A 26,065-nucleotide genomic window follows, 5' to 3' on the forward strand; every position below is an offset into this window, starting at 1 on the left:
ATCATATTAAAGCTTTGCTTCCCTCTATTCTTAAATTCAATCCTGTCAATGAACAAACTCACTGTATGATCATCTTCACCTTCACTGAAATGGAATATAATTGAAATTATTTACTTATTTTGATGTATATAGAGAATGGACCTGGCTACAATGTCAGCGGAGTGCTCTGCACATAACATAACGCAGGACTTTAATGTTGATTAACATGAGAAGTGCATAGCGACAGAATGGTAACAAAGGTAGGGGCATATTAACAACAACCGGCGATAATTATCTCTAAGCGCACTTAGCGCTAGGATAATTATCGCCGGCTAGCGTGAATTTTTATCGCTGAGATAGCGTGCTATTAGCAACGCTTATCTCAATAGCGATAAAAATCCTCACGCTAACAGGCTAACGTGAGATTATCGCTGGAAACCCAGCGATAATTTCACGTTACCTTGTTGATAGGGACAGGCAAACTTAGCCATGATATCCTCCTTCCATAGGATATCATGGCTAAGTCAGAAAAATATCAGATGTAAAAAAGCAGCGTTAACCGCGGTTAGCGCTGCTTTTTTTGTCTCTAACATGGTTAGCGACATTCTTGATAATAGGAGAAATGTCGCTTAGCGACATTTCTCCTAATATTTTACTCTGGAACGCCCCCTTTGTGTCTCATTAGAGATGCAAGGGGAAGCGTAGAGTAAAAGGGTGCTAACATGCGAATTTGCATGTTAGCACCCTGTTGTTGATAGGGCACTAGTTTTATCTCTCCTTTTTTGGCTTTTAAAGCCAAAAACGCAGAGATAAAGCCCTTGTTGATATGCCCTGTAGAGACGGTTTAGTAAAGTAACTCAGGGTTGAAAATACAGGAGAGTACAGCCTACTAATGAATTTTTTTTTTTAAACAGGGACTCTTACAGTGATAAGGAAACACAAAATGTTCCGAAAATGCATAAAGGACCAATACATTGGGAACTATTTATACACTCCAACTATTCTTAGCACATTTAGTCAATGGCGCTGCAATTGTCTTCAAATGGAATGGGGTATCAAAAAGGCAGAGGCTTAGAGGCGCCTTCATAGTGAGAAAAGGAGACGCAATTGGGGTCACTCTATCTGGAACAGAGATGAAGGCTCATCACAAGCACCGCCATCCTACTGCACTTTAAAGATTGCCATCAGCGGAGCTACAGTGATCCTAAATGAGCGCTAAAACAAATCTATTTCTTGCTCTGCTCTAAATACATCACATGGTCCCCAAAGTATACATGACTTGCTTCTTTAGTTGAAGCATGTTCTTGACAGGGACCTTTGTACTTGCGCTCTTTTGGAAATAAGTTATTGAACTTGAAGACATGATCCAGTGTGCAAATGTCAGATAGTCAGAATATTGTGATTTAGCCCGAAAATAACCCTTCTCGGTTGAAGTTGCTTCAAAAACAACACAGACACATGCTCACAGTAGAGATTATGATAGGGGAATGGTGACCTTGAACCAATGACATTTTCAACGCGTCATAAATTGATGATGGATATAACTGTATGTTCATACCTTATGAACTGCTCTTTGTTTCATAGGCAGAAATTGCTTTTTATCTTTATAGATGAATGCCACATTTGTAAAAGTACTGGCCATGTGCAAAGCTTTTAAGATTATTTAGCAAACTTTCAGAAGCAAATTGTGGTGTGTTGCAGAAAAACTCATTAGAGGGGCAGGGTCTTCTGTTCTAAAGTCACACGAGTAAGTAAGTTTATTGGTTTGATTAATTAAAATCATACAAATAAGAACTTAAAAGAGGGCAATGTATTTTAAAATTCGATAGTGTTATTTATTTTCAGTATAAAACCAAGAATTACAAGAGCTTACTAGGGACCTAGGGCGGCGACCCCTGAATTCTGTAATTGGTCCATCTGATACATGCAAGTTGAACCGGACGCACGTGGTTACAACTTCATGCTGATAACTGCAACATTTGATTAGTGCCATAACCGATATAAAAGCTCAAAGTGCTGGTGCAAAGAGCATGTAAACTGTCAAAGGGGCATATCAGCAACAACCGACGATAATTATCGCTAAGCGCACTTAGCGCTAGGATAATTATCGCCGGCTAACTTGGATTTCGCTGAGATAGCGTGTTATTAGCAACGCATATCTCAAAAGCGATAAAAATCCTAGCGCTAACTGTCAAGCGTGAGATTATCGCTGGAAACCCAGCGATAATCTCACGCAATGTGGCATTAGCTTGTTGATAGGGCCTCACATACTTAGCCATGATATCCACCTTCCATAGGATATCATGGCTAAGACAGTCTTACTCCTCCTTGCCGATTCTCCGTGCTCGGCCCTTCCACACGACACTGTTCAAAATATGTGTAACCAGTCCTGATGATTGTCACGGGCCGAAACGCCGTCGACTTCAACAGCGTTACTGTTGGCGCATTTACAAACATGGGCATTTGCCTTATTGTCCTTTGAATTCCCATACATTTATTGTGTAAATGCCCTAATTTTGGCGTATTCAGAATACCATTGTTCTCTTGCTGCGCCGTTTCACCGCTGTATATACCACTTTATGTGTCACTTGCGCCGTCACAAACTGCACGAGCACTTGTGCACAGTATCTTTTCGGTTACACTTTCACTAAGTGTCACACAGTGCTTTTTTAACCTTTATGATATGTACATATGACGCAATATGTTCATCATGTATTGAAAATACAACTCTTTCCTACTTACTTGGTCTCCTGTTGTCCTCTGTGTATGGATTCACTCCTCTGATACTGTAATATACAGCTCACCTTTAATTACTTGTCCTTCCATTGAATTCCACGTTGAGACATTGTTGTTTGATATTAAGACAGTCTTGAAGCAGGCGTAAGGAAAGTAGCGATAACAGGGGTTATCGCTACTTTTCTTGCCGCTATGCTTCATAGCGTGGGGCTTGATGAAAGGAGAAATGTTGGTCATGTCAGGTCAGGAACGCCCACTTTGCATCTCATTAGAGATGCAAAGCTGGGCGTTAAGAATCTGGGCGCTAATGCAAGATTTCATGCGATAGCGTGACCTTGCTAATTAGGCGATAAAATTATCGCTGCCGATAATTTTATATCGCCTCGTTGCTGATATGCCCCATAGTGCCTTCGGGCCAGATTAGGTACATGTACGTTTGAAGCCTTTTTCTTATTTTACTACTGTCTTTAATGCAGCAGGTGACAGCTTTTGAGGCGTTCATGTTTCTGTTCCATGACATGTCTGGAGTGGGAGTAGAGGGTGGGGGACAAAATACCTCGATGAATAGACTGATTTCACACGAGTTACAAGCAAAGGTAACTTTAGAATATCTTTGCTATGAGACATTTTCTGCTCATACCAGTCACCTGCTGAAAAAAAGCGTGTTTAATCCAGTGCTCTCCATTGTATCAAGGTAAAACTCTTTCTAACCACTTCCCATTGTCAATGTTATAAGTCAGAGATCGAATAAGGGGCTGGCACTGGCTCTTTAAGGAGGATGGAATAAGAACACTGCAAAAGTGGTGGCAGGGAGCTATGCTATAGCAAAATCACAGGCATTAGGAAGCTCCTTGAAAGGGATTGTGGTAATGGGGTAATGCATTGTAAATCTTTGATGTCTATGCTGGAATGTTGGGGGTTAGAATGTAGTGACGTAGTGTAGAATGTTGGTTATGGCATATGCGGGGCGGCAGAGTTGAAAAGAGGACAGATTTGGAGATGCTCTTGGTGTACATTGTGTGGTACGGTTAATAAAGATAACTTCATTGACTATTTGGAGTCTGGAAACATTCTTATAAAAGTGGCAATGAGGGAAAAAGGACACATTTTTATTCCCTTCATCATTATTTTGTATGAAGACTGAAGGTGGATGTACATTAACGGTGTAGATTGTAGTTAATGGTGTGGAAAAATTCACCAAATCTGCACCAACTGAAGTGCAGCAGAAAAATTAAGTTTACATTGTCACGAATCTCGGTGACTTTATCGCCAACTATCTGTACCATTACGGCTCCAAGGGTTACCCTCAACAGTAACCAGCAGTGGGTGCCTGCTGTCAGACTGAGCCAGCAGTGCGGGTCAGTGACATCAGTCACCATGGGGTATATTAACAAGGAACAGGGAAAATTAACGCTAAGGGCGCTTAGCGGTAATTTTTTTAACGTCCGCTATCGCTGGATAATATCGCCTGGTTATCGCGTTATTAACAACGCTAACTGCCTAGGCGATAAAAAATCCAGCGATAGCGGCATTTTGGGAGGCTATCGCTGGTAATGCAGCGATAAAACTACAAGGATAGGGATATCCTTGTTGATAGCCCATGGTGGACTTAGCCATGTAATCCACCTCCCATTGGATTACATGGCTAAGTCTGAAACATAGAAGACGTAAAAAAGCAGCGTTAACCGTGGTTAGCGCTGCTTTTTTTGTCTCTAACAGGCTTAGCGTGAAGCTTGATAATAGGAGAAATGTCGCTTAGCGACATTTCTCCTATTATTTTACTCTGGAACGCCCACTTTGCATCTCATTAGAGATGCAATGGGAAGCGTAGTGAAAAAGGGTGCTAACATGCGATTTTGCATGTTAGCACCCTGTTGTTGATAGGGCGATATTTTTATCTCCGCTTCTTTGGCTTTTAAAGCCAAAAAAGCAGAGATAAAGCCTTTGCTAATATGCCCCCAAGTGCGTTCAATTGAGAAAAACGCTTCCACTCGTATCCTCAATTCCGTCATGTGTTACCAGTGACGTCAGCTCGTCCCTGGGAGAGGTGCTACAACGTGTCCCCGAGGTCACACAACATGCTGCAATCTTGTTTACTTCACATAATTGCCTCAGCTAGTACAGGAGAGTGTGATAGCTCAGAGCAGCAATTTACACAAACAAGGTACTATCTAAATAAAATTACGTTGATTGAACGATCAGTGCAGCAATTTATGCAAACAAGGTACTATTGAATATTTATCAAATAACTTAACTGTTTATGACCGTACAGAATAACTTTCAGGTTCTGCACAGGATTAACAACTGAATATGGTAGTAATGTGGAAACCTATACATTTATTTCTATTACGTAATGTTAGCATATTGGTTATCTTGTTGCATTATCAGTATTACAAATGATCTGAAAGTGATTCATGGAAATATGTGTGCTGGAAACTCCTTAAATCTACCAACGCTACAAGCATTTTTACCTGCTACGGGGAGCCTTCTATGAGGTGGTAAGATTGGAAAGAATCTTGCTGAAGATAAAGGGCAAAGTGTAGGGCTTTGCTTAGCAGAAGAGTTTAATGCCAAGCTTTCCCTTGAGGCTTTCTCCCTGAGCACCCACTGTATTGACGCCCAAGAGACATCAGAATGTTTTTTGAATAGCACTGACACTAGAGGGATTAAATTCATGGAGTACCTGGCTGCGCACAATTTAAACAATGTAATGGATATAGCAGGTCAAAATAACTTTTCCATCCCCACCTTTAGTGGTAGAGGCTGCTGAACTACATAAATTATTTTTATATCATCTAGTTTGGGGGAGTCATTGCTGCATGGGAAATTTGCCTCATCGCAATATGAAGACCACAACCCCATCGAGGTAGTATTCCAACTACCTCGAAAGCCTAATTACAGGATAGATTGCGCAGCTAAAAACCTCCAACAGATGACTGACTATTTAAGGTTGGTATGTAAAGTCATAGAACATGCTCAACTTTTTTTTATAAAGTGATAAGGGAGAACCCGAAATTGATTGAAGCTTATTATAAGGTGAATGTTACTGAGACCTCTGAGCCCAACCGATAATAAGCCCAGGTGTTTGGCAAAGTATGTTCTAAGGTTAACCAACAGTTACGTAGGGCCCTTATGGCAAAACCTAGGGACCCACAGGAAGTTACATCTCTACATAAGGAATATAAAGTAGTCACCACTAGGAGAAAGAGGAAAGTTCTAATTAAAGAGAGGCACCCACTGGTGTCAGTGTTCAAAACAAATAACAGTAGACTTTTTTGGTCTTCTATGTCTGATATGAGATGGATAAACCAGGCACTGACCCAGATTACTTGTCACATCACTGGTGAGTTATGGGAGGAGCAATTTACAAGTATTTATGCCACCATCCCTTTGGAGTCTGAAATCCATATGGTCCCAAGCTGTACGATAGTCCCAGTTTTACTGAGCGAAGTAGAGGATGCAATAGAACAGAGAACAGGTTACAAAGCTCCAGGACAGGATTCCAATTGACCTTATTAATGAATGTTTTTAACAATCAGTGCGGGAAACCCTGTAAACTTTGTTGCCACCACCATTGGAAGGGGTAGCAGGAGCGTGACAGGACTCAAGGTCCCAGGCTCCCTTGCTGTTGCTACTGCCGCCAACGCATGCATCACCCGCCGGGAGGCGCTTTAAAAACTCAGCAGGGCTCCCACCATGTGAGACACGCGCGGGCGTGCCCGGGCAGAGCCCGGGAGAAGTCCGGGCCAAGGGCAGGCCTGTCTGCACCCGTCAGCGACTGACAAAGGCTGGGCTGGGCAACCCCTCTGACGCGTAGAAGCCAACATGGGTAAGCGTAAATTGCCTTGTTTTGACAATCTGCCAAGATCCCCCGTAATTGTGCCTCCATAATGTCTTACCTGACTAGTGCAGTGGGGGCAATTACCACAGAGATCCACAATGTAGAAGCCCAGCTGGGTATGGGTGAGGCGAATACGGTTGGAAATATCCCCCCCACTTGGCAGCTTCACGCACCTCAGGAACTGACTTTGATAATGATACTACAGCGGGGGACGATGGTTCTATTCATGAAAATTATGCTATACCAAACTCAGGCCAGTAAACCTCTCTGGGGATTGGTGATAGTATACCCGTGAAATCGGCAAGGGAACTATCTATAGTACCTTTGAAAAAAAAGAGGAAAAAAGGACCCGAGGGAAGCTCATACAAATAGGGCTTTGTCTCCCAGGAGGGACTCAGTAGTCACTGGAATATGGAAGAAAGGCAGCCCTCTCACTTGGGAACTACTGCTACGGATAGAATTCTAACCCATATTGACACTTTATTTGAGACATTGAGAGTGGAATTAATTAATTGTATGAAATATGGGGTTGAAGGGATTAGGAAGAAACTGTTACATTTTGAGAGAAAAGAGGAGGGGGTGGCTGTCCTAATACTATCGAGAAGGAGAAGGGCGAGAATAGTAATCGGATAACTTCTTGTAAAAAATATCAATCCATATGAAGATAGGGTGTTTGCCACCGGGGAAAATGGTGCTAGTACCTCTGGTCTTGGCCCCCAGAAGCTTAATGAACACGACCAGGGCCCCAAAACAGATCCTAATCACCTGAATAATGCTGGAGCTCACGAGAGAGCTGATGTTAGGCCCACGACTGGCACAACCAACCTGATTGGTATGAATAATCATTTAAGGCTCCATCTACCCCCTGAGGCCACACCTTTGGTAGCAGTACTAACTGGGGTACGCCCTTTTAAGATGAATGTTGGCGAAACAACAGGACAGTTAATACGCAAAGTCAAATCTTGGTGTTCTAGACACTCTGAGGGGGGCCTGAATGCGTCATCTCACATTATAATGGCCAGACGGGTTGACTGGGTTGGCCACCGTCACAAACATATTGATGGAGATTGCGTTGTTGTAAATTTTGATATGAAGGATGTAGCAGGTTGGCTTTTTGAGACCGCTCAGTGTGGTGACAAAGAGGGAATGAAAGCATTTCCTCTGGTGTTTTTTTATCCTCCCAAATTGGTTGAGAGGGCTAACTGTTTACCTCCCCCTTTAGGGCCACAATGGAAAGAAAATAGGCAAAGAGTGGGTATCAGACCAAAGCCGAGTGGACATCCCTCCCTAGTGAGCGGGACCCCTATAACTCCTTTAACTGTGGGGGGTACCGTAGGGAAAAGGCAAGCTACTAGTGGGGTGGAAATAACAAATAGATTTGAAATATTGAGTGAGTTGGATGGCAATGATTGACTAACCACCGTCCCTCTTGTTCAAGGGAGGGAGGAGGGTATACAACGGGAGCCCACAATAAACATGACACAAGTAAGCAAGCCCAATGTAGTAGGTTCAGTTAAAATACTTAGCTGGAACATTGCAGGGCTGAAAAATAAAATGGAGGATACTATATGGAATAATTTCTTAAAGGAATATGAGATTATTGGGCTTCAAGAATCTTGGGAAGTGGGTAATACACTCTGGTTGGATGGCTATACTACCTATTTTGAACGAGCGAGGACCTCGGTAGTAGGAACACCAAAAGGGGGTTTGATTACTTTGATATCCCTCAAGGTTACAGGTACTCGCCGAAAACTGGAAACAGGGCTAGTAAATTGTTTATCTGTTGAAATTATACCCACCAACTCGAGTAAAGTTTTAATTGTTAACTTCTATAATTCCTTTGATAGATCCACACTTATTGAACATTTGTCTAGTCTTAAAACCTATTTGGAGAGTTATAAGGAGCAACAAATCACATCAATTGGGTTGTTATTTTAGGGGATTTTAATATACATTTATGTTCCAAGAGCTGTTATGTTACTGATAGCTTAGGGCCTGGCTTGTGTTCAGATGCACATTTCGAACACACACTGCAAGGGGAATTTTTGGAACAAACCCTTGCAGATTTGGGTCTTTTATATCCAAATGATCTATGCGATACGGTTGATATTCCATCCTTTAAAGGTAGGGGAATGCATACGACTATTGATTATATTTTTATAATTACTGCCCTGAAACATTTGCTAAACATTACACAGATGTGTGGTCACAATTTAGTGACCACAATCCCATACACCTGAAATTGGGAGGGGGTATTGGGCTCAATTTGGAATCCGATAAATGGGTACCAACAGCAGTAATTAAGAATAAAGATCAGGGCCGTAGACTAAAATGGTGTAGGGTCATCCCTGAAGATTTTTGTAATAACTTAGCTACCAAAGTGGGATCGAAAATAGAGCTATGTCTTAATAGTGGGGCAAAAGAAAATGGGATTTTAACCGCCCATGGTAAAATATGCTTGCAGGTGGCAAAAGACCTTATGTATAACTGCAATAATTATCCCAATAGAGGAGATAGGTGGTTTGACCATAGATGTTCAGTGCCACATCAGAAGCTGATGGCCGCTTTAAAAAACAGACCATAAGATAAAAATGTAATAGTTGCCCTTAGGAAAGAGTATAAATCAGCTATTAACACACGCAAATAAGATATGAAAAATGAGGCCCTAAATAAATTAATGTCAATTGATGTAATACAAAATAGTGCCAAGTTCTGGAATGTTGTGAATAGACCATTCTTCGCAGATAACAAAGGCAGTCTGCTGGAGTGTAACATTCCTGAAGAGGATTGGTTCAACCATTTTAAAAATGTATATGGGGACCAGCGTGATTTGGAACTCAGGAGTCCACCATATGTAGGCAGGAAATATTCCCTAGTTTTTACGGAGAAAGAAATAGCAGTGGCTATAGATCAAATGTGAAGGAATAAAGACCCTGGTCCGGACGGCGTTCCAGCTAATCTATACAAAGCTGATATAGCCGTTTGGTCTAAATTACTAGCTAATGTTTCTAATAAAGCCTGTGAATGAGGTTTACCCCAATCTTAGTCACAATCGGTTTAAATGCCGTTTTTTAAAAGGGGGAACAGAGGTGACCCGCGATGCTATAGGCCAATTTCATTGATAGATTCAGCCTTGAAGGTTCTAGGCAGAGTGGTTTTAGGCAAGCTCACCGAGTGGCTCAATGACGCTAATATCCTCTCAAATTTACAGTACGGGTTTAGGGAAGGGGGAGGAACTACGGATCAGTGCCTAAATTTGCTTCTATTATCTGTATAATACACGGTTGCGAAGAAAGGTTCACTCCATTTGTCATTTACGGATCTTTCTTCAGCATTTGATCGTGTTAATAGATCCAAATTGTGGCACCTGCTACTAAAACTAGGCCTAGATGTAAATATACTAATTTTTTTAGTAGATTTGCATCAGGATCTTTAAGCCACAGTGAGATTTGACCAAAAAGGTAACCTTACACGTAGTATTCGCATTATCAAAGAAGTGAGACAGGGTTGCATCCTAGCCCCACTTTTATTTACTTTATATATTAATAATCTAGATACACATTTAATGGGTGCTAGCTTGGACATTCCTCGTGTAGGTGAGCGGCTAATCCCAGCTCTCCTATAGGCATACGATGTTGCCCTTTTAGCTAAAACAGCAATTGGACCACAGCATCTTTTAACATGGTTTGCTCTTTTTATGAAGTCTTTGGATTTGGATGTTAATTTTTCAAAGTCTCACACCATGATCATGGGGGTAAAACCCAAGAAATATAAAACTCACTATTGTGAAGGGAATATAATAACACGGGTGGCGTTGTTTTTATATTTAGGAGTGTTATTTGATGAGAAGGGTACATGGGTTCCACAAATGAAAGCCAAGTGAAATGCAATGGCTAGATCTACCTTTGCTGTCCTAGACTTTGCACGTAGACTGGAATCTAAGCTAATGCATGCCATGTTAAACATCTATAGGGCTAAATGACTGGCTATAGCAAACTATGGCTCAGATCTCTGGGGATACAGAGAAGCGAGCGATATCTAAATAGTGGAAAATAAATTTGTAAGGAGTCTTCTATCTGTGCCACAATCAACAGCTGCTTATATTATCCTTCAAGAAACAGGTCTAGGTGTCTTATCAGATACTATAGGTATGGCACCTTTACTTAAATGGATAAGCATTTAGACAAACCCAGAGCTCGGGATAAACCGCGATATTATTCGCGATTGTTTAGCTCTTGACCGAGCAAATAGTATCCCCTGGATAAGTTACGTGAAAAGGACTGCATCTTATTTGGGGAGACCAGAGTTATTTAGCTCCCCAGAGAAACTGCGAAAGGTGGACATGCGTTGGGCTAAAAGCATGTACCAGCAATTATCAGAAATGGATAGAGAGGCTATAGAATTAACAAAGTCCCTTGTGCGGGCACATCAGCTGTTATCCACCGCACGATCAATTGAACCGTATCTAAATATAGTTACTAACCACCATCATCGTTTCCTCCTGGTGAAATTTAGATTGAATCAACTGCATTTACTCCTTGCAGATCCAATGGGATGGCAGAAGCCAGAGGACCTGAATGTTTGCACATGTGATAATGTTTCCACTCAGGACTCAATGCATTTTGTCTTATTTTGTGAGCACTTTTTGTCCATCCCAAATCAGTTCAGTTTACCCATTTTAAAAGGCAAAGGTTTTATACAAGCCAGACCTGCTTTTATATATCTGCAAATGTTGTCCAATGTTTGGGAAATCTTTAACATAGCTAGCTTTTTAACTGCAGCAGTCAGAATACGGAAAAAAAGAAGGACCGCCATTAATTAGTATATTTTAAATTTAATGAATTATTCTGGTTCATTTTGTAATTGTGGGTTAGTTTCCATTGCCCAGAATGAATGAATTAGATGTTTGTCAATAAAAGAAAAATTAACTGGTTTCCAAACTGGATTTATAATCTTCCTATCATCAGGTACCATTATATCCAGATAGTAATAAATTGACGACATTTATTGCACCATGGAATGTTTTCAATTTTTAGAGTGCCCTTTGACCTGTTTGGCTGCTGCACTGTTTCAAAGACTCATGAGTAATTTGTTTGAGGGCATATGAAGTGCAATGTTCTTCCAGGATGATATACTTATAATAGGAAACACAAGAGAGGAGCATGATGTAAGATTGAAACAAGTATTGAGAATTTTGGAGGACAAGGGTCTCACAGTAGATTATGGAGAATGCAAATTTGCCAGGGAATAAGTAAATTACTTAAGACATAGTATAAGTGGTAAAGATACCAAACCCAAAATGTGTTGGTGGTTACCATTCGAAATGCGCCAGCTCCAAAAAACAAAGATAATGTTAGAGCGTTTCTGGGCTTAGTTGAGTTCTATGAGAAATTCATTCAGTATTCCTCTGAAAAACGTATGAGATTAATTATTTACCCAAAGGTAAAGTGAAATTCTTGTGGTCATCTCAATGTCAGAATGAATTTATGAAACTCTTATCAGAAATAAGTACTGCACTGTTTTTAAAGGGGTTCGATCCAGCAAGCAAGATTTGTATCACAACCGATGCCAATACAAAAGGTGTGGGTGCATTATTATCTCATTATGACCAAAATAATACTGAATGGGTGGTTGGTTGCGTTTCATTTGCATTGTCTTATGCTGAGGAAAAATATTCAGTCATAGAAAGGGAGAATCTTGAATGTGTGTGTGGGTCCTACCCCACAATATATGCAGGATCATAATATTATTTTAAAAATGAATCAAAAACCATTGACAAAAGTACTTATGTAACGGGATTAGAGAAAGGTTAGCAAGAATGTCTATTACATTACTAGATTTCAACAATGACATACATTTTATTCCTTGAATCGGGAAGAGATTTTCTGACTTTTTAAGTTGCATGCTTGTACCCTCAGAAGATAAAAATGTAGAATGGTGTATGGCTGGACTGTTCAATGTTGCTATGGTTGGCATTATTATGAAAGAGTGGAAAGAACAGGTGAAAATGGACATGGATTTGTAAAAGATTATGTGGTATGTGAAAAAGGGATGGCCAGTAAAGAAGAAATTGTATAAAAGTGAATGCATATTTTGGGAAGTCTGAAACAAATTGAGTGAAGAACAAGGTTTATTGAAAAGATGTGGTGAATTTGTACCCCCGATAACATTAAAGGCAAAGGATTTTAAGATTGTATCATGAAGGACATTTTGACTTCTCAAAAATTAAGCAGAGAATTAAATATGTATATTTATGGCCCAGGTCGGATGGTGATATTGAGAAACTAGTGAGAGAATGTGTAAATTGCAATAGATCATACAAAACCCAAAACACATACCATCCTCCCTTGTCACCAATTGCTTGCCCAAACATGCCATGGGAGAAAATTGGCATTTATATAATGGGTCTGATAGGAGATGAAACATTTGAAAAAAAGTTCATCATTGTAGTAATGGACCCCTTTTCAAAATGGACGGACATTGAAATTGTAAACAAAGTAGATTGAGAAATTGTTTTACAATTTCTGGTCAAAGTATTTATGAGAGAGGGTTTGCCTAGATGTATAATTTCTGACAATGGACCGCAATTTGTGTCTGTGGCATTTAAGTCATTTTTAGAAAGAAATAGAATTGTTCACAAAACCACTTCAGTGTATGATCCATTAGAAAATGTTTTACTAGGATGCTGTAATCATGTAAAAAAAGGTGCTTACAATTAGCTATGGGCAGTGCAATAAAGTGGGAAACTTAAATCAGGAAAATGATATGGGCATACAGGATAATACCCAGTAATACTATAGATCAAAGTCATCATGAGAGGACGTGAACCCATTAGTAAAGATTTAGCTTGGTTATCAGTTGTCAAGTTAGTGGCGTGGTCAATGTAAGTAAGAAAGTAACTTTAATCAAACAGGCTTACAAAGACTGTATGACAAGAAACAGAGAGTGAAAATGGTTCCAATTTAAGTTGGTAATTGGGTTAAGGTAAAAAAAGAAAGGCAAGTGCGCAAAGAAGAGAGTAAAATTTCGGAATCATGAAGAGTGTTCAAATTGTTTTGTAATTCCACTCTTATAAGTGATGGTAAGGAGTGGCACTTAAATCATCTGGCTAAGTGTAAGTGTGAACTGAAGGATGGCAATATGGATCAAAGAAATTATGAGTGGATGGAAGAAGTGAACGGTTCTTCAAGCGGAAGGATCGTGTAAGGACTCCAACTGCAAGAAGTAATAAATCAAATGTAAGAAGGAATGATATGGACATGGCTGATGATCAAGAAGGTGAGCAATCCAATGTTTTAACAAATAGCAAATCTAATGGATCCATTGGTAACTGTGAAAATGCTTTTGGTAGAAGTAGTAGAGTCTTAAATAGGCCACTGAAATGTAATGGATATGTTTGTACTTAAACAAATATGAGAAAAATGCACACATAGTACTCTAACAATTGAATGTTGTCTGTTTTTATGACACAACAATTTTTGTTCTTCAGTATGAGCAAGTTGTTTTATAAAGTGTAATTTTATTTATGTATTTATTTATTAATGGGGAAGATGTGAGCAAGTAGTTTTTTCAAAGTGTAACTTTATTTATTATCATGGAAGATGTGTGGTAATGGGGTAATGCATTGTATGTCTTTGATGTCTATGCTGGAATGTTGAGGGGTAAGATTGTAGTGATGTAGTGTAGCATGCTGGTTATGGCATTGGAGGAGTGGCAGAGGTGAAAGGAGAATAGAGTTGGAGATGCGATTTGTGTTCAGTTTATGGGGGCTGTTAATAAAGATAACTTCAATGACTATCTGGAGTCTGAAATCATTCTAACAGGCATATGCATTGGGTGAGGAAATGTTACATAACATGATAAGCATCTCCAAGGCCTTTCATTACCCATGACATAGTTATCTACTGAAAACCATTGCTTAACTTTACTTATGGAATAATGCCATTTAGAAATGGCAGACCATGCTATATAAACATATATTCCCATGAAAGGAAAACAAATCTATTAGGTTTGATTATTGAAAGAGAGGTTCCTAAAACTGGTAGTAATGGCATTAGAGACTGTCAGGGCAATTTGATACATATTCATATAGAGACATATTTGAGTTTCATATTACTACCTAAGTCATCTCTACCCACAGCTACTGCCTTGAAGGCTGCAGATAATGATACATTGCTAGCAACATGTCCATTCCTGGCTATCAGACAGACATTGGGACAGGTTAGATGAACTGCTGACTAAGGAAGAGCTTCTGGATACAGTTGGGGAGCTGAATTTAGACAAGACTCTGTGTGAGGCAGCTTGTTGGATGAGGTATAGAAGGCACATTTCTATTGATTTGTTATAAATTTTAGAGTCACTTTCTGATAATTGGATGATTCTGGAGTCAATAAAAACAGAAAAGATGGTTATAAACCCCAAACCTCACAAAAATGCTACAGGCCTGAGGCCATATCACCTGCTATCCACTTAGAATATGGACAAGAAGAAAACTGATAAGTTACTAGTAATTTGGTTCTAAAATTAACACAGTCTTTCATACACTCTGACTAATGCAGCTTTATACCACACAGAAATGCGGGCCTCAGCCTCCAAATACTGCCAGGTGTAATGAACGAGATGTCGAAAAGGAGTGAGGTGTTAGAAAGAAAAGAAAATATGTTTTCCTTGACACTCAAAAAGCATTCACTACAATGGGAAGGGAAAATCTCTTCAGGGTTTCTGCAAGTCTGAAGTCCTTGACGTAGGTGAAGTTTCTATATGTTATATCACTGACTGAGGATCAAGTCCCAGTTTGTCAGCATGTTGGGAACTGCAATGGCGCATGAGGCAAGGATGTCCTTTATTTGTCATAGTGTTTGTCTTGGCAGTGGACCTGCCTTCACGTCTGCTCAGGAATACTCTAAAAACACTTTGGAAACAAAGTAAGAATTTAGGAACAAAGTGAGCCCAATTCACAAAGATGTTTTTGTGGGTAGGTATGATTTACTCTTGCAATACACCTTGTTTATTCTTGTAAATGAAGAGTACTATTGTAATGAATTGCTACTATAGCAAATTCACACAGGTAAATTTTCTTATGGAGATCTCCTCACCCTTAGATGTATGCCTTTAACTAGGCATACACATCTGCCTAGATACAATTCACAAACTCTGGGTGGAGAAGTATGCCTTACTGGAGGGGATGGAGACACATACAATTAAAATATGTGACTATAGTTTTCTAGTTATATTTCCTCTGCATTTTTTTGGGTGGGAATGAATTGGAAGATCCATGCCTTCTGATACCAAGGAGAGGTGATCACAAATTCAGAGAAACAATAACAGTACCTAAGTTCATAGAGATTGATCAGTTAAAAGAAGTTGGTTGTAACCTTTGAATATGTCCATTTTTTGCCATTTGAAGCTTTGGTTTTTGGACCTCTTCTGTGGTGTGGGGCAACTTTCTGGAGTCTCACTCAAAGTAAGTGTGACAGGAAAATGGCGTTGAGCTATAACTTGTGACGTAAACCTTTTAAAAGTTGGTCATCTGCTGTGTACCAGGGGCAAAGGGCTCAGTACAGGTTGCACATTAACAAATATAAACATGTGAACCCACATGCAGGCTAAGTGAGGAAGTCTTTTGTTTGGCTCAAATTGGTATCTCCACAGTTAGCACAGCAGATGCCTCACAGACCAAAATAATAATTATTACATTGGAGTCTAAAACAAACTGCACAATTTCATTGTGGATCTAGTATAATGTGTGTTATGCCTTTGACTGTACACTAAATATGTCATTTTTTGTACCCTATGGAATGGATTTAAATATGGGTCATAGTTTCTGCCTAGTTTATAATGAGGTTCTTTGGCCATATAAGGTTTCCTTCACATATTATGTAATTTTGCTTTTTCTCAGACTCTGTATTTATCAAATCTGTCATTTGAGCCATCTGGCTGTGGGGTTGGGGCTGGGATAACTGCACTGTATGCCCCTGCTGGCCTATCAAAGACCTCAGAATGCAATGGGCCCATTACAAAGAGTTAAGACTTTCTCCAGTGAAAAATAGTGTAGGAATCTCCATATCAGTTAACAGCACCTTTCTTTAAATTAGACTGGAGGAAGTTCTGAAATAGGAGAAAGGGTGGATGGAAAGATACTTCAACTCAGTCACAATAGAATGTTTATTTGAAGGACTGGAGTGAAAGGAACAGGTCAAGGTAGGAGGAGATTGATTCAAGGAGAGAGGAGGAGTGCCAGAATTTTGGACAGAAATGCCATTTAGGAATGTTCACAGCACAGGCTTTCGGTTGGTAACTGTGAGTGACATTAAGGGGCAAAGGGATTACAGGGCACTGTCAGGTTGTGTGGCTGCCTCACAAACATTAGGAAACTCCCATTGTATGTCCCGGCACAGTATATATGATATGAAGGAGCCTGTAGAATGATAGGAGGACCAGCCATCCACTGAGGCATCCCTGTTAGAATTTTGGAAGTCACCTTGCTTGATCTCTAGACTTTGAGTATTCTAGTTTCCTTACTTTCTCTCAGGACAATTAGGGGTTGAATCTGCTGTATAATCTGAAGGAATAGGGATCAGCAGAGCAAGAGGCATTCTCAATAACTAAACTCACTTTCTCCTACCACCCCCTTCAGCCCGGACAGTGGCATCTTCCTCAGCCCCTCTTTGCACTTCCGGGTTTGTTGGCATGGCTTAGGCCAACCCTCACATCATAATGAACTCATCAGAGGGAGTGTCGATGCCACGGGCAGGCACGGACCCCAAGCTAAGTTAGAGTGGGTATTGTTGCGGGGACTCTGCTCATGCACAGAACTATGCATAGGAAACCAGGACCTCAGTGAATTGTGGTGTACCAATAAACTCACCTCAGTACCCAGAACTCCTATCCGCCTAGTATCAGTGTCTCATTCGTTCTCCGTATCATCTCTAATCTATCAATGATTAGACCACCCAGAACATGCGACTTAGAGTACTCTCAGGAATGGTGGGAATCAGAAACACCTTTTCGTTATTATTCTCTTATCAGTCCACAACAAGAGTAATCAAAGACACGGAAAAATGTTTATTTTTAACTACGTGCTCTAAGGTGCAGTACTTTGGCTAAGATAAGCAGGCAAATGATTAATATCAAAACGATCAGCATTATTACAATACCATAAAAAATGAAGGGAGAAATCATATTAAAATGATAGTGGAAAACAAATTCTATAATACTTTGTGAACCACCCTCCCTTGGCTAGTAAACTAGTTTTATAAACTAATAGAAGGTCTCTAGGTTTGAATGGGGAACCCCATATCTCAAAGATGAGCTTAGGTGAATCACATCACAGGATCAGCTCTGCTCTCTGTGTCTGGAAAGGTTTTCTCAAGTGCCTGACTCATGCATGCAAGTGCAATGTTAAAGGCACCCAAGTTTCAGATATTTGCAGCTGTGTGCGTGTTGTGTCTAGAGCGTGGGCCGATAAACCTGAATTCAACAGCATACATTTTTATTTGACCTTGATGGCTTCTGCACACAGTGTTCAGACTAAGGTCGCGGTGCACGACTAGGGATGTGAACAACAGACCGTTCTCATGTGCAGAAAAAGCAAGCAAGCAGTTTTACTTGTAATAACAGCTACCTGTAGTGTTGTGTGCAAAAGCAGCAAAGTTGTAAGATGGCGTTTTACATCTAAAGTGCTTATGCCAACATAGCAATGTGTGTACATGAAACCCCGTCTTCACTACACCCTCCCTTGATCGGACCACGAACAGAATAGGGAAGCAATGTAGGAAAGCAGAGTTCAAGTTCGAGCGAGACAGAACCAAGTTCATGTATTGCCAAGCCATATAATGGTAGTGAAAGTTCGAAAAACTTGCTGGGAAAAGAAAAAAGTAAAACATCTCTCAGGGGCGGTATACAACCCTATGTAGAGTAAAAAAGTTTAAAAATCTTGAGTTGGACGTGCGGAAGATGGACAACTGGCAATTTAATCTATCAACGTGTAGGCACAATAAGTTGCAAATACCTCCAAGAGGAAGTCATTATAATGTTCAGTAAAAGAGTCAGCCATCCAGTCAAGTAAAGTTAACGAACATACATGTTCTTCAATAACTGGAGCCTCTAGCACCATCAGAGGACTACTTGGTTGTTCTTCTTCAATATAACGTCTCGCCAAGAAGTCACATGCTGCCGCGTATATATCCCAATTCCCTAGGACTCCGTGCGCCACTCTAAAGGCCATAATCCCGATACCAGAACAGTCCAACTCATGAGCCACTAAGGGACTCATCAGTCGATCATAATCCGGGGCAGGAGACGCCGTGTTTGATAGGCACAAATCCAGAGCCCATTCGAATGGACAATCTATGCAATGGAAAACAGGTTGCACGCAAGTAAAGTATGAGAACCGGAAGGATAATCCATAGGCTACGCTCAAAGTGGCCAGTGGGAATGTTCCATAGTAATCAAGCATCCGGTTGCGCAGTTGAAGCAGCCGGTGCCGGATGTCGTGTGATACAGATCGTGCAGCCATTGCAGAGCAAGCAAACCAACAGGAGCACACCAACAGTCAGGGCGAGAATCAACGGAAGCCAGGGGAAGACGCTGGAAAAAATAGAATGAAAAAATGCCGGTATCACACCAAATATTGTTTGGAAGGAGGTCACGAGGCCGGAGCCCACAACTTTGAAAAAATGCACCAAGCCTGTTGTTGATGAGGCACTGAATATAGTATGAATCAGAGCACTGAAATAAAGGGGGAGATCAGCATTTAAAAGTGTATGCACCTCGGTGCGGGTTTTTGCCACGTGAAGAACAAATGTTTCACAGGAGGAAGTCAGGGCGACTTCTTTTTGAGACAATAGAGCTCTTATTCTGCTCATCTTGTTGAACTCTGCTTTCAAGGTTGGTATGGAAGGCCAGATGGATATATCCAGTCCCCATGCGGGGGGGTGAAAAGGACATTCTTACAACAGACTACTCGTTGTGAGACAGTTACAATGTACGGAATCCCCACTAGCATCCAGCAGCATGGTTCATTATTTAAAAGCAAATAACTACCGTTAGCTAATAACGTGAAAGTGGGTGTAATTGCTGGCACAAGATGTCCTTTCAGAATGCAAGCTAAATTCAGTCCGTGAACGTTGCAAGCGACATGCAATTGGATATTCCTACAAACTTCTGAGTGATCAGGTGTGGAAGTGCATTCCTCCCCTTTTAAATAAACCTCTTTACCCTCTCTCAGGCATCTGTATGTAAATGGGAGTGACCAAACTTCATGCAGGAAAGCGGTACCCAATGGTTTGTATCTGCCTAGGGCATAGTGTTTCATACATGAACTGAACTTAAACAATGGAAATGGTAAAGTGATCAATCCATGGATAAGCCACACAGCTGAGTTGGATTCGGCTACAGAGAAAGGTAAAGGTTCCAACTTTTCAATATGCAATAATGAATATGTCGCATCCTTCATGGACATGAACTGTTGTTTATCAGTTAGATTAAACGGCAGGAATAAAGATGATGTGTTTATGTAGTCCCAGGGAACTTTCCCAGCCTTCAATTTTTGTAAAGTCCATGCAAACTGCATTATAGAGCACAATTGATTTTGACCATGGTATACAACAGACATATCACCCTGTACAATATCCACAACAGATGAAACAATATTATCTAATGTGTAAATTCTGGAAGAAAGGGTGTTAATGCTATTATCAATGACAGCAAGCACTTTTTCCAAATTTGCTTGATCAATAGCTCTCAATCTAGAAGCAGCTTCAATTTGAGATAATTTCCAAACTTCGTTGTAAACAGCATACACCATCTTTTGGACCTGCCACCCACAGGGCCCTTAACAAAATCATTCAAATCTACTTTGTCATTTAATTTGGATAAATGTTATTTAACAGATGCCAAGGTGGAATGTTGCAGCCAGGTTTGACATAACTTCCCTACAGAATACGTAGTAACAGAATGGGAAGATTCAAATCGAGGGTCCACCCTAACCTGTGTATAGCCATGGTACAGACCCAGAAAACGATGTTGACAGGAATCTGAACTTTTCTGCCATATTAACCATCCTTCAGGATCTAAGTTGGAAATGTTGAAGGATGTATTAGTAATGAAGGACTGCAATTCATCAAGGGACAGATCTGTGTGATTATCCCATTTTGGATAAGCGCCCAGATCAGGAATAGTAGGGGAATTCATCTTTTTAGAAGTAGCCAATACAAAGCAGGTGGTTTGAAAAATGGTAGAATTCAAAAACAACATGTGGTTTGGGATAAGGCAAACATGATGCAGAGCTTCTGTACCTTGTACCTGCCATGCTTTAGAACCTCAAACCGATTTAAGATCAATGGTATCTTTCCACAGCTCATAGCCCCCTATAGCTAATTCATCCATATGGGACTTGGAATACAATAAATTAGTGTTGGTCAGTCTAACTTTGGAAGCTGACTCAGCACCCATTTTAAAATAAAACGCTTCAGGTTCAGATGCACTGAAATCAGAAAAATATTCACATTTTTTCACTACAGTTTTGGAGCTGCCTTCAATCGGTGTTTGACAATGTTCCCATTGTGTATAATTGACGGCATTTCTAAATGAGTTTGCTTTATGCAGGAAATGATTGCCATAGTGTTGGTAGCAAAACAACTCTCCATAATTTGCTGTGTCTAAATATAAATCTTCAGCATCAAAAGCAGCATAATATTTCAAATCAGAAAAAAGAGCCTCTACGGCTTGGACATCCCAATCATCAGAGAGTATATTTTGTTTAACAACATCCCCCATAGAAACACGAAGCACATTGGGGACACTGATGACCTCTGTGGGACCATGAATGTGAAATTTGACAGCATCCCATACAATCCCATCCAATACAGGCCAGGCGGTAATATTTACAAAAGTCTGGTCCTTCTTCATGATGTGTGATGAGGAGTGGGGAGCCAAAGTTCCATCAATTAATCTATTTGTAGATCTTTCGGTCAGATAGTGTCCATTTACTAGACGAAAAAATACAACCACAAATCCAATTGACATAAACAAAAAAATAGTTATGAGCACCAGCCAAATGTAAGTCCACAGGGGAATTAAAAAATGTCTTTTAAACCAAACTGCAAAAATAGAAATTTTCGGTGGGGCGTTGGAAGTCATAGAGTTAGTGTCAAATGAGAAACATGACTGGTCAATTGCACTTGATTGTAAACCAGGCAACGACAGATCTGTGGAATAATTATACTCAATATCTTCAACTGGACCACCAGCCGGTGGGGTCAATAAAGGATTAGTAACTGTATGCATCTCGATGGCAACGTCAGGCCTGATGGTATTTGCCGGAGCCAAAACAGAATTTCTCAGCATTGCTGGGCAAGAGACCGCTGGAGTCATACTGAGAAGAACCGGCCACTCGTTGTAGTTTGACATTGTCAATGGAGATGTACTTGTTATCCTTGCGACCAGGAAGTAGAGGTAAAATGACTGTTCTTGTACCCTGCACACCAAGCACTGGAACAGGAGCAAGATAAGAGGGGTTGAACTCCTTCTTGCTCTCCACCTTCTCACTGACCAGGTCACCAACTTGAGGTAGCCAGCCGACTACCAGAATCTGAAGTGCAGCATCAGTTGTGGAGGGCAACACTGTCTCTGGTCTCTTGTAGAGTCTGTAATACAGCAGAGTGATCATCTACGTCAAAGGGTGCGGCCGCCGCCGCCATGTCTAGACAATCAAGGTCCGGGACAAACATCTTTATGCCAAAGAGCATTTCGTATGGGGTCCACCCACCCAGAGACCTTCTAGGGAGATTATTAAGTGCACATTGAACGCTATACAAATGGGCCAACCAGTTCCTGCCAATACCTAAAACCCCTGCTGCTACTAGATATGTTTCCACTGCTGATTTCACTGCCTCATCAGCTACACTGTTGCCTACGCGTTGGTGCCCAAGAGTATGAATTACATTCACGAGCGGCAGACGTTGTTTAAGTTCTGCGACTTGAACCCAAAGCATTTTATGCTTGACTGTGCTACCTTTGGAATCACAATACTCATTTTGAGACCAAAAGAATAAATAGTCGTTGTAAGACTGAACACAGTAAAAAGAGTCACTCATTATAAAAGTAGTCACACGAGGATCAGCAAACTCCAGTGCAAGCACCAGAGCACGAAGCTCTGCCAACTAAGCGGTACAATCACCCAATGTCTGCGTGTGCACGACATCAGACTTGAATTCACCATTCACAAAAGTACCAGCCACTATTGCGCAGGCCGCCGAATAAACATGCTTAGAAACCGTCGCCGGTTGCACCAAACCGTCAGTGTAAATGATACAATGGTAATCCTCAAGTGGGCGCAAAGACAGAGGAGCTGGATGAACAAATTCATACTGCAAGTACTCCTGAGTCTGCAAAGAGGCATCAAAGATGTAAGTGATATCCGGAGATGTCAAAGAAGTGGCCCATTGTTTCCAACGTGGATGCAAAGCTTTAGAATTCGGTACACTGGCTTTCGTTACTGCCACTAGGGCAGGATACGGTGTGACAACCAACATGCGTTTACCTTGCGACATCGCTCTCTCTTTCAAAATCGCCATCTACACTGCAGCCCAAAAAAATTTAGACAGTGGAAAAGCGCATTTCAGCCGAAGTGTACAGGTGTGACTTGTAAGCAATAGGGACTGTGTCGCCCTCATTGAACGTTAAGTAAGTGAAACCCACTGCGCCAGGCACAATTCTTATTACCAGGTTTGTGTGGTTATCATGCGTCAGTAAGTATTTAGAAGCAAGAAGATCAGCCTGCAAAGATTGCAGGATAGCTGAATGTTCTGACAGCCAGCTCGATTTGGAAAAAGTTGGTTGTACCAAGGCATATAGCGGCTTGATACGCTGGGCATAATCAGGAATGTAAGTACGCCCAAAATTCAAAAAACCCAGCAAAGATTGTAGTTTTTTCAGGGTTGTGGGAGCACGCAAACATGCGCATTTCTCCAGGAAGTGAGGTGCTAAACCTCTACCTTCGTTGTTGAGTTCATAGTCCAAAAACAACACTGTATACTCTGCAATGTGTGATTTTGCAAAGTTAAATTTGTAACCGTAGTCTGCAAACATAACAATGATGTGGTCAACGCGACACAGATGTGGCCATAATTCGGCATCTGTGAGATAGATATCATCAACATATGAGTACGCATCAGGGTCGATGCTCTCCAACAGAGAGACTACACGTGCGGCAAAGACACCTGGACTGTTTTTGTAGCCCATGGCTAATCTTTTAAACTGTTTCTGTTTGCTGCCGGAAGTAAAGGCTGTCCATTGACTACTAATAGAGGACAGATTAGGGCTATAAAAGCCATTGGAGATGTCAAGTGTGGTTTAAACCTTTTTCTCACGAGACTATCAATGAGGGCAGAACTGTGGGTATTCTGTTCTGCACAGGTCCGACAATGAGAGTTCAAATGCCGGTGATCCAAAACTAGGCGGTACGACCCATCAGGTTTGGTTACAGTGAAAAGAGGATTATTCATGGGATAACACCTTGATATTCCAATTGGTCAAGGATTTCTGCGACGTGAGATCTAGCTTCGCGGCGCATGGGATATTGGGGTTGTGCCTGGGGCATAGACCGCAATGGAATCTCATGGCTCGGCGACAATTTATCCCACCCAACCTGAGAATGGTACAACGCCGGAGCAAGAACCTTGGCCCACTCTTCTGCAAAGTTCTGAGCTTGCTCCTTTGGTACAGTGTGCACAAAAGATGGGAGGATTACCTCCTCCCCTCTGGGAGCAGCCAAAACGAAAGCTGGGGCCAGTCCACCTCTGCTAACAGGATGTCATATGTAGAGGTCAGATTTTCCCCCAAAATCCTTTTTATGGTACGTTGTATGTCACCTTCTATTAAAAGGACTATGTCATATAATCTGTCAGGGGGAGCCACTCTAGTGTCAGCAGTTTTTACAGTAATGAATGTATCAGTTGCTGTCACCTTCAGATATGGACGCAGTGCTTGCTGCACTATTGTAACTTCCGCCGCGCTGTCTAGCAGTGTTAGTGCCCATGTCAGGTTCCGAAGCTGCGTTCTCATTATCTGTGGCATACCTCGCTGTTAGTGCAGCAACTTTCTTTTTCTGAAACGGAGGTCGCTGACGTGCAAACTTTTCCTGCTTGCCTTTACCGTCGGCCGGGTGGGGCTGCTCACATCCTTGTTGGGCACCCCGACCTTTGCCACGTTCTCCTCCACCAGACAGTGAGACCAATGTTTCCTGTGAAGAACGAGGAGAATGTTGTTCAGGAACCTGAAATCTATCAGGAGACCTAATTTTAGTGTGATCGCGCAATTCATATGAGCGTTCAGTAGTCACTTGTACTGGTGACGCGGGCAGAGACCCCTGTTTCTGTTGCTGCTTCCTCTGTTTCTTAGTTTTCCAATTTTGTTTTGGAAAAGCTGGACGGTCGTCTTTAGGAGGCGTAACCGTCTGAGTTTGCGGTTGCGCTACTGTTTTAGCAAAAGGCTTAAGCCCTAAACTATTGCGGCCAATGGTCTTATAAGCCTCCGCAATAATTTTCAGTAACTGCCTGGGTTTATCGATGTTGTCGACGAGGCGCAGGGCATTCGACATTTGAAAGCTAACCGCATCTCCCTTGACGTTAGCAAGGATGAGATCAGCAACTACGTCGAACACGCCGACAAGCCTCATTCCTAACTCGACCGCCGCCTCCGGACCGTGTTGATCTTGAACACGCTTGATCACGGATGGCAGTACAGTCATAGACGGCGTGCCGAAGCACTTTGAGTAGACTGCTGCAAATACTTTACCCAAGTTCTCACAATCAGTTACCTCTGGGACTAAGTCTTTCTGCAAACTAATGGTAAGAATCCTGTGTAGAGTTAGGAAACACTGCTTGCAGCTGGTCAAATTTCTCAGCAAGCCAATAAGGCATATCTTCCTTATTCTGGGGGCGCTTGCCCATTACCGAATTAACCATGACGGGACTAATAGTAATCCCGGCCGGGCCAGCTGGTTGCCCCGCAACCCCAGGTGTCCCCACCTGGACATTTCAAGAGACGTATTGCACTAAAGCCCTATGTACTGTAATCAAAGCGGTATGGAGTTGACGTAAGTCATCCAGCGGGGCTTGCAAATAACGTGGATGTGGTGTAAACCCGGCCAAGACTGGCCAAGTGGCCCCTGGAATGGACTAGGGACCCAAACAAACCGGTGTAACGGTGTGGGGGGCCCTAGGGTGCCATTGAACCAAATAGGATGCTGCCAAGCAGAAATGGGAGTTTCCTGCGTCCTATACGGCGTGTAATTAGCTGGGACTGCTGTCGGAGTGTATGTGTGAAACGTCTTATCAACCGCATTCACCTCCGGCAAAGTAACCCAAGAGTAAAATAGCTCATAGGGAAACGATGCATCGGCCCTCACTACATAGATAATAGACATCCCATCATCAGGCACCCCGAACTGCGTCAAATTACGCCGGAGAGGTGCGCGACTATGAGCTGCAATAGCAACTTCAGCCA

The 26,065-nt window shown here is 41.5% G+C and overlaps 1 protein-coding gene across 3 annotated transcripts in view; it reads right to left on the reverse strand.

Moving 5' to 3' along the window:
* GRID1 (glutamate ionotropic receptor delta type subunit 1) overlaps positions 1 to 26,065 on the reverse strand; it is a 2,258,979-nt gene that overhangs the window by 315,904 nt on the left and 1,917,010 nt on the right. The gene's annotated exons all lie outside the window — the stretch shown is intronic.

The sequence above is a fragment of the Triturus cristatus genome, chromosome 1_2 (assembly GCF_964204655.1).
Source record: "Triturus cristatus chromosome 1_2, aTriCri1.1, whole genome shotgun sequence".
NCBI lineage: Eukaryota > Metazoa > Chordata > Amphibia > Caudata > Salamandridae > Triturus > Triturus cristatus.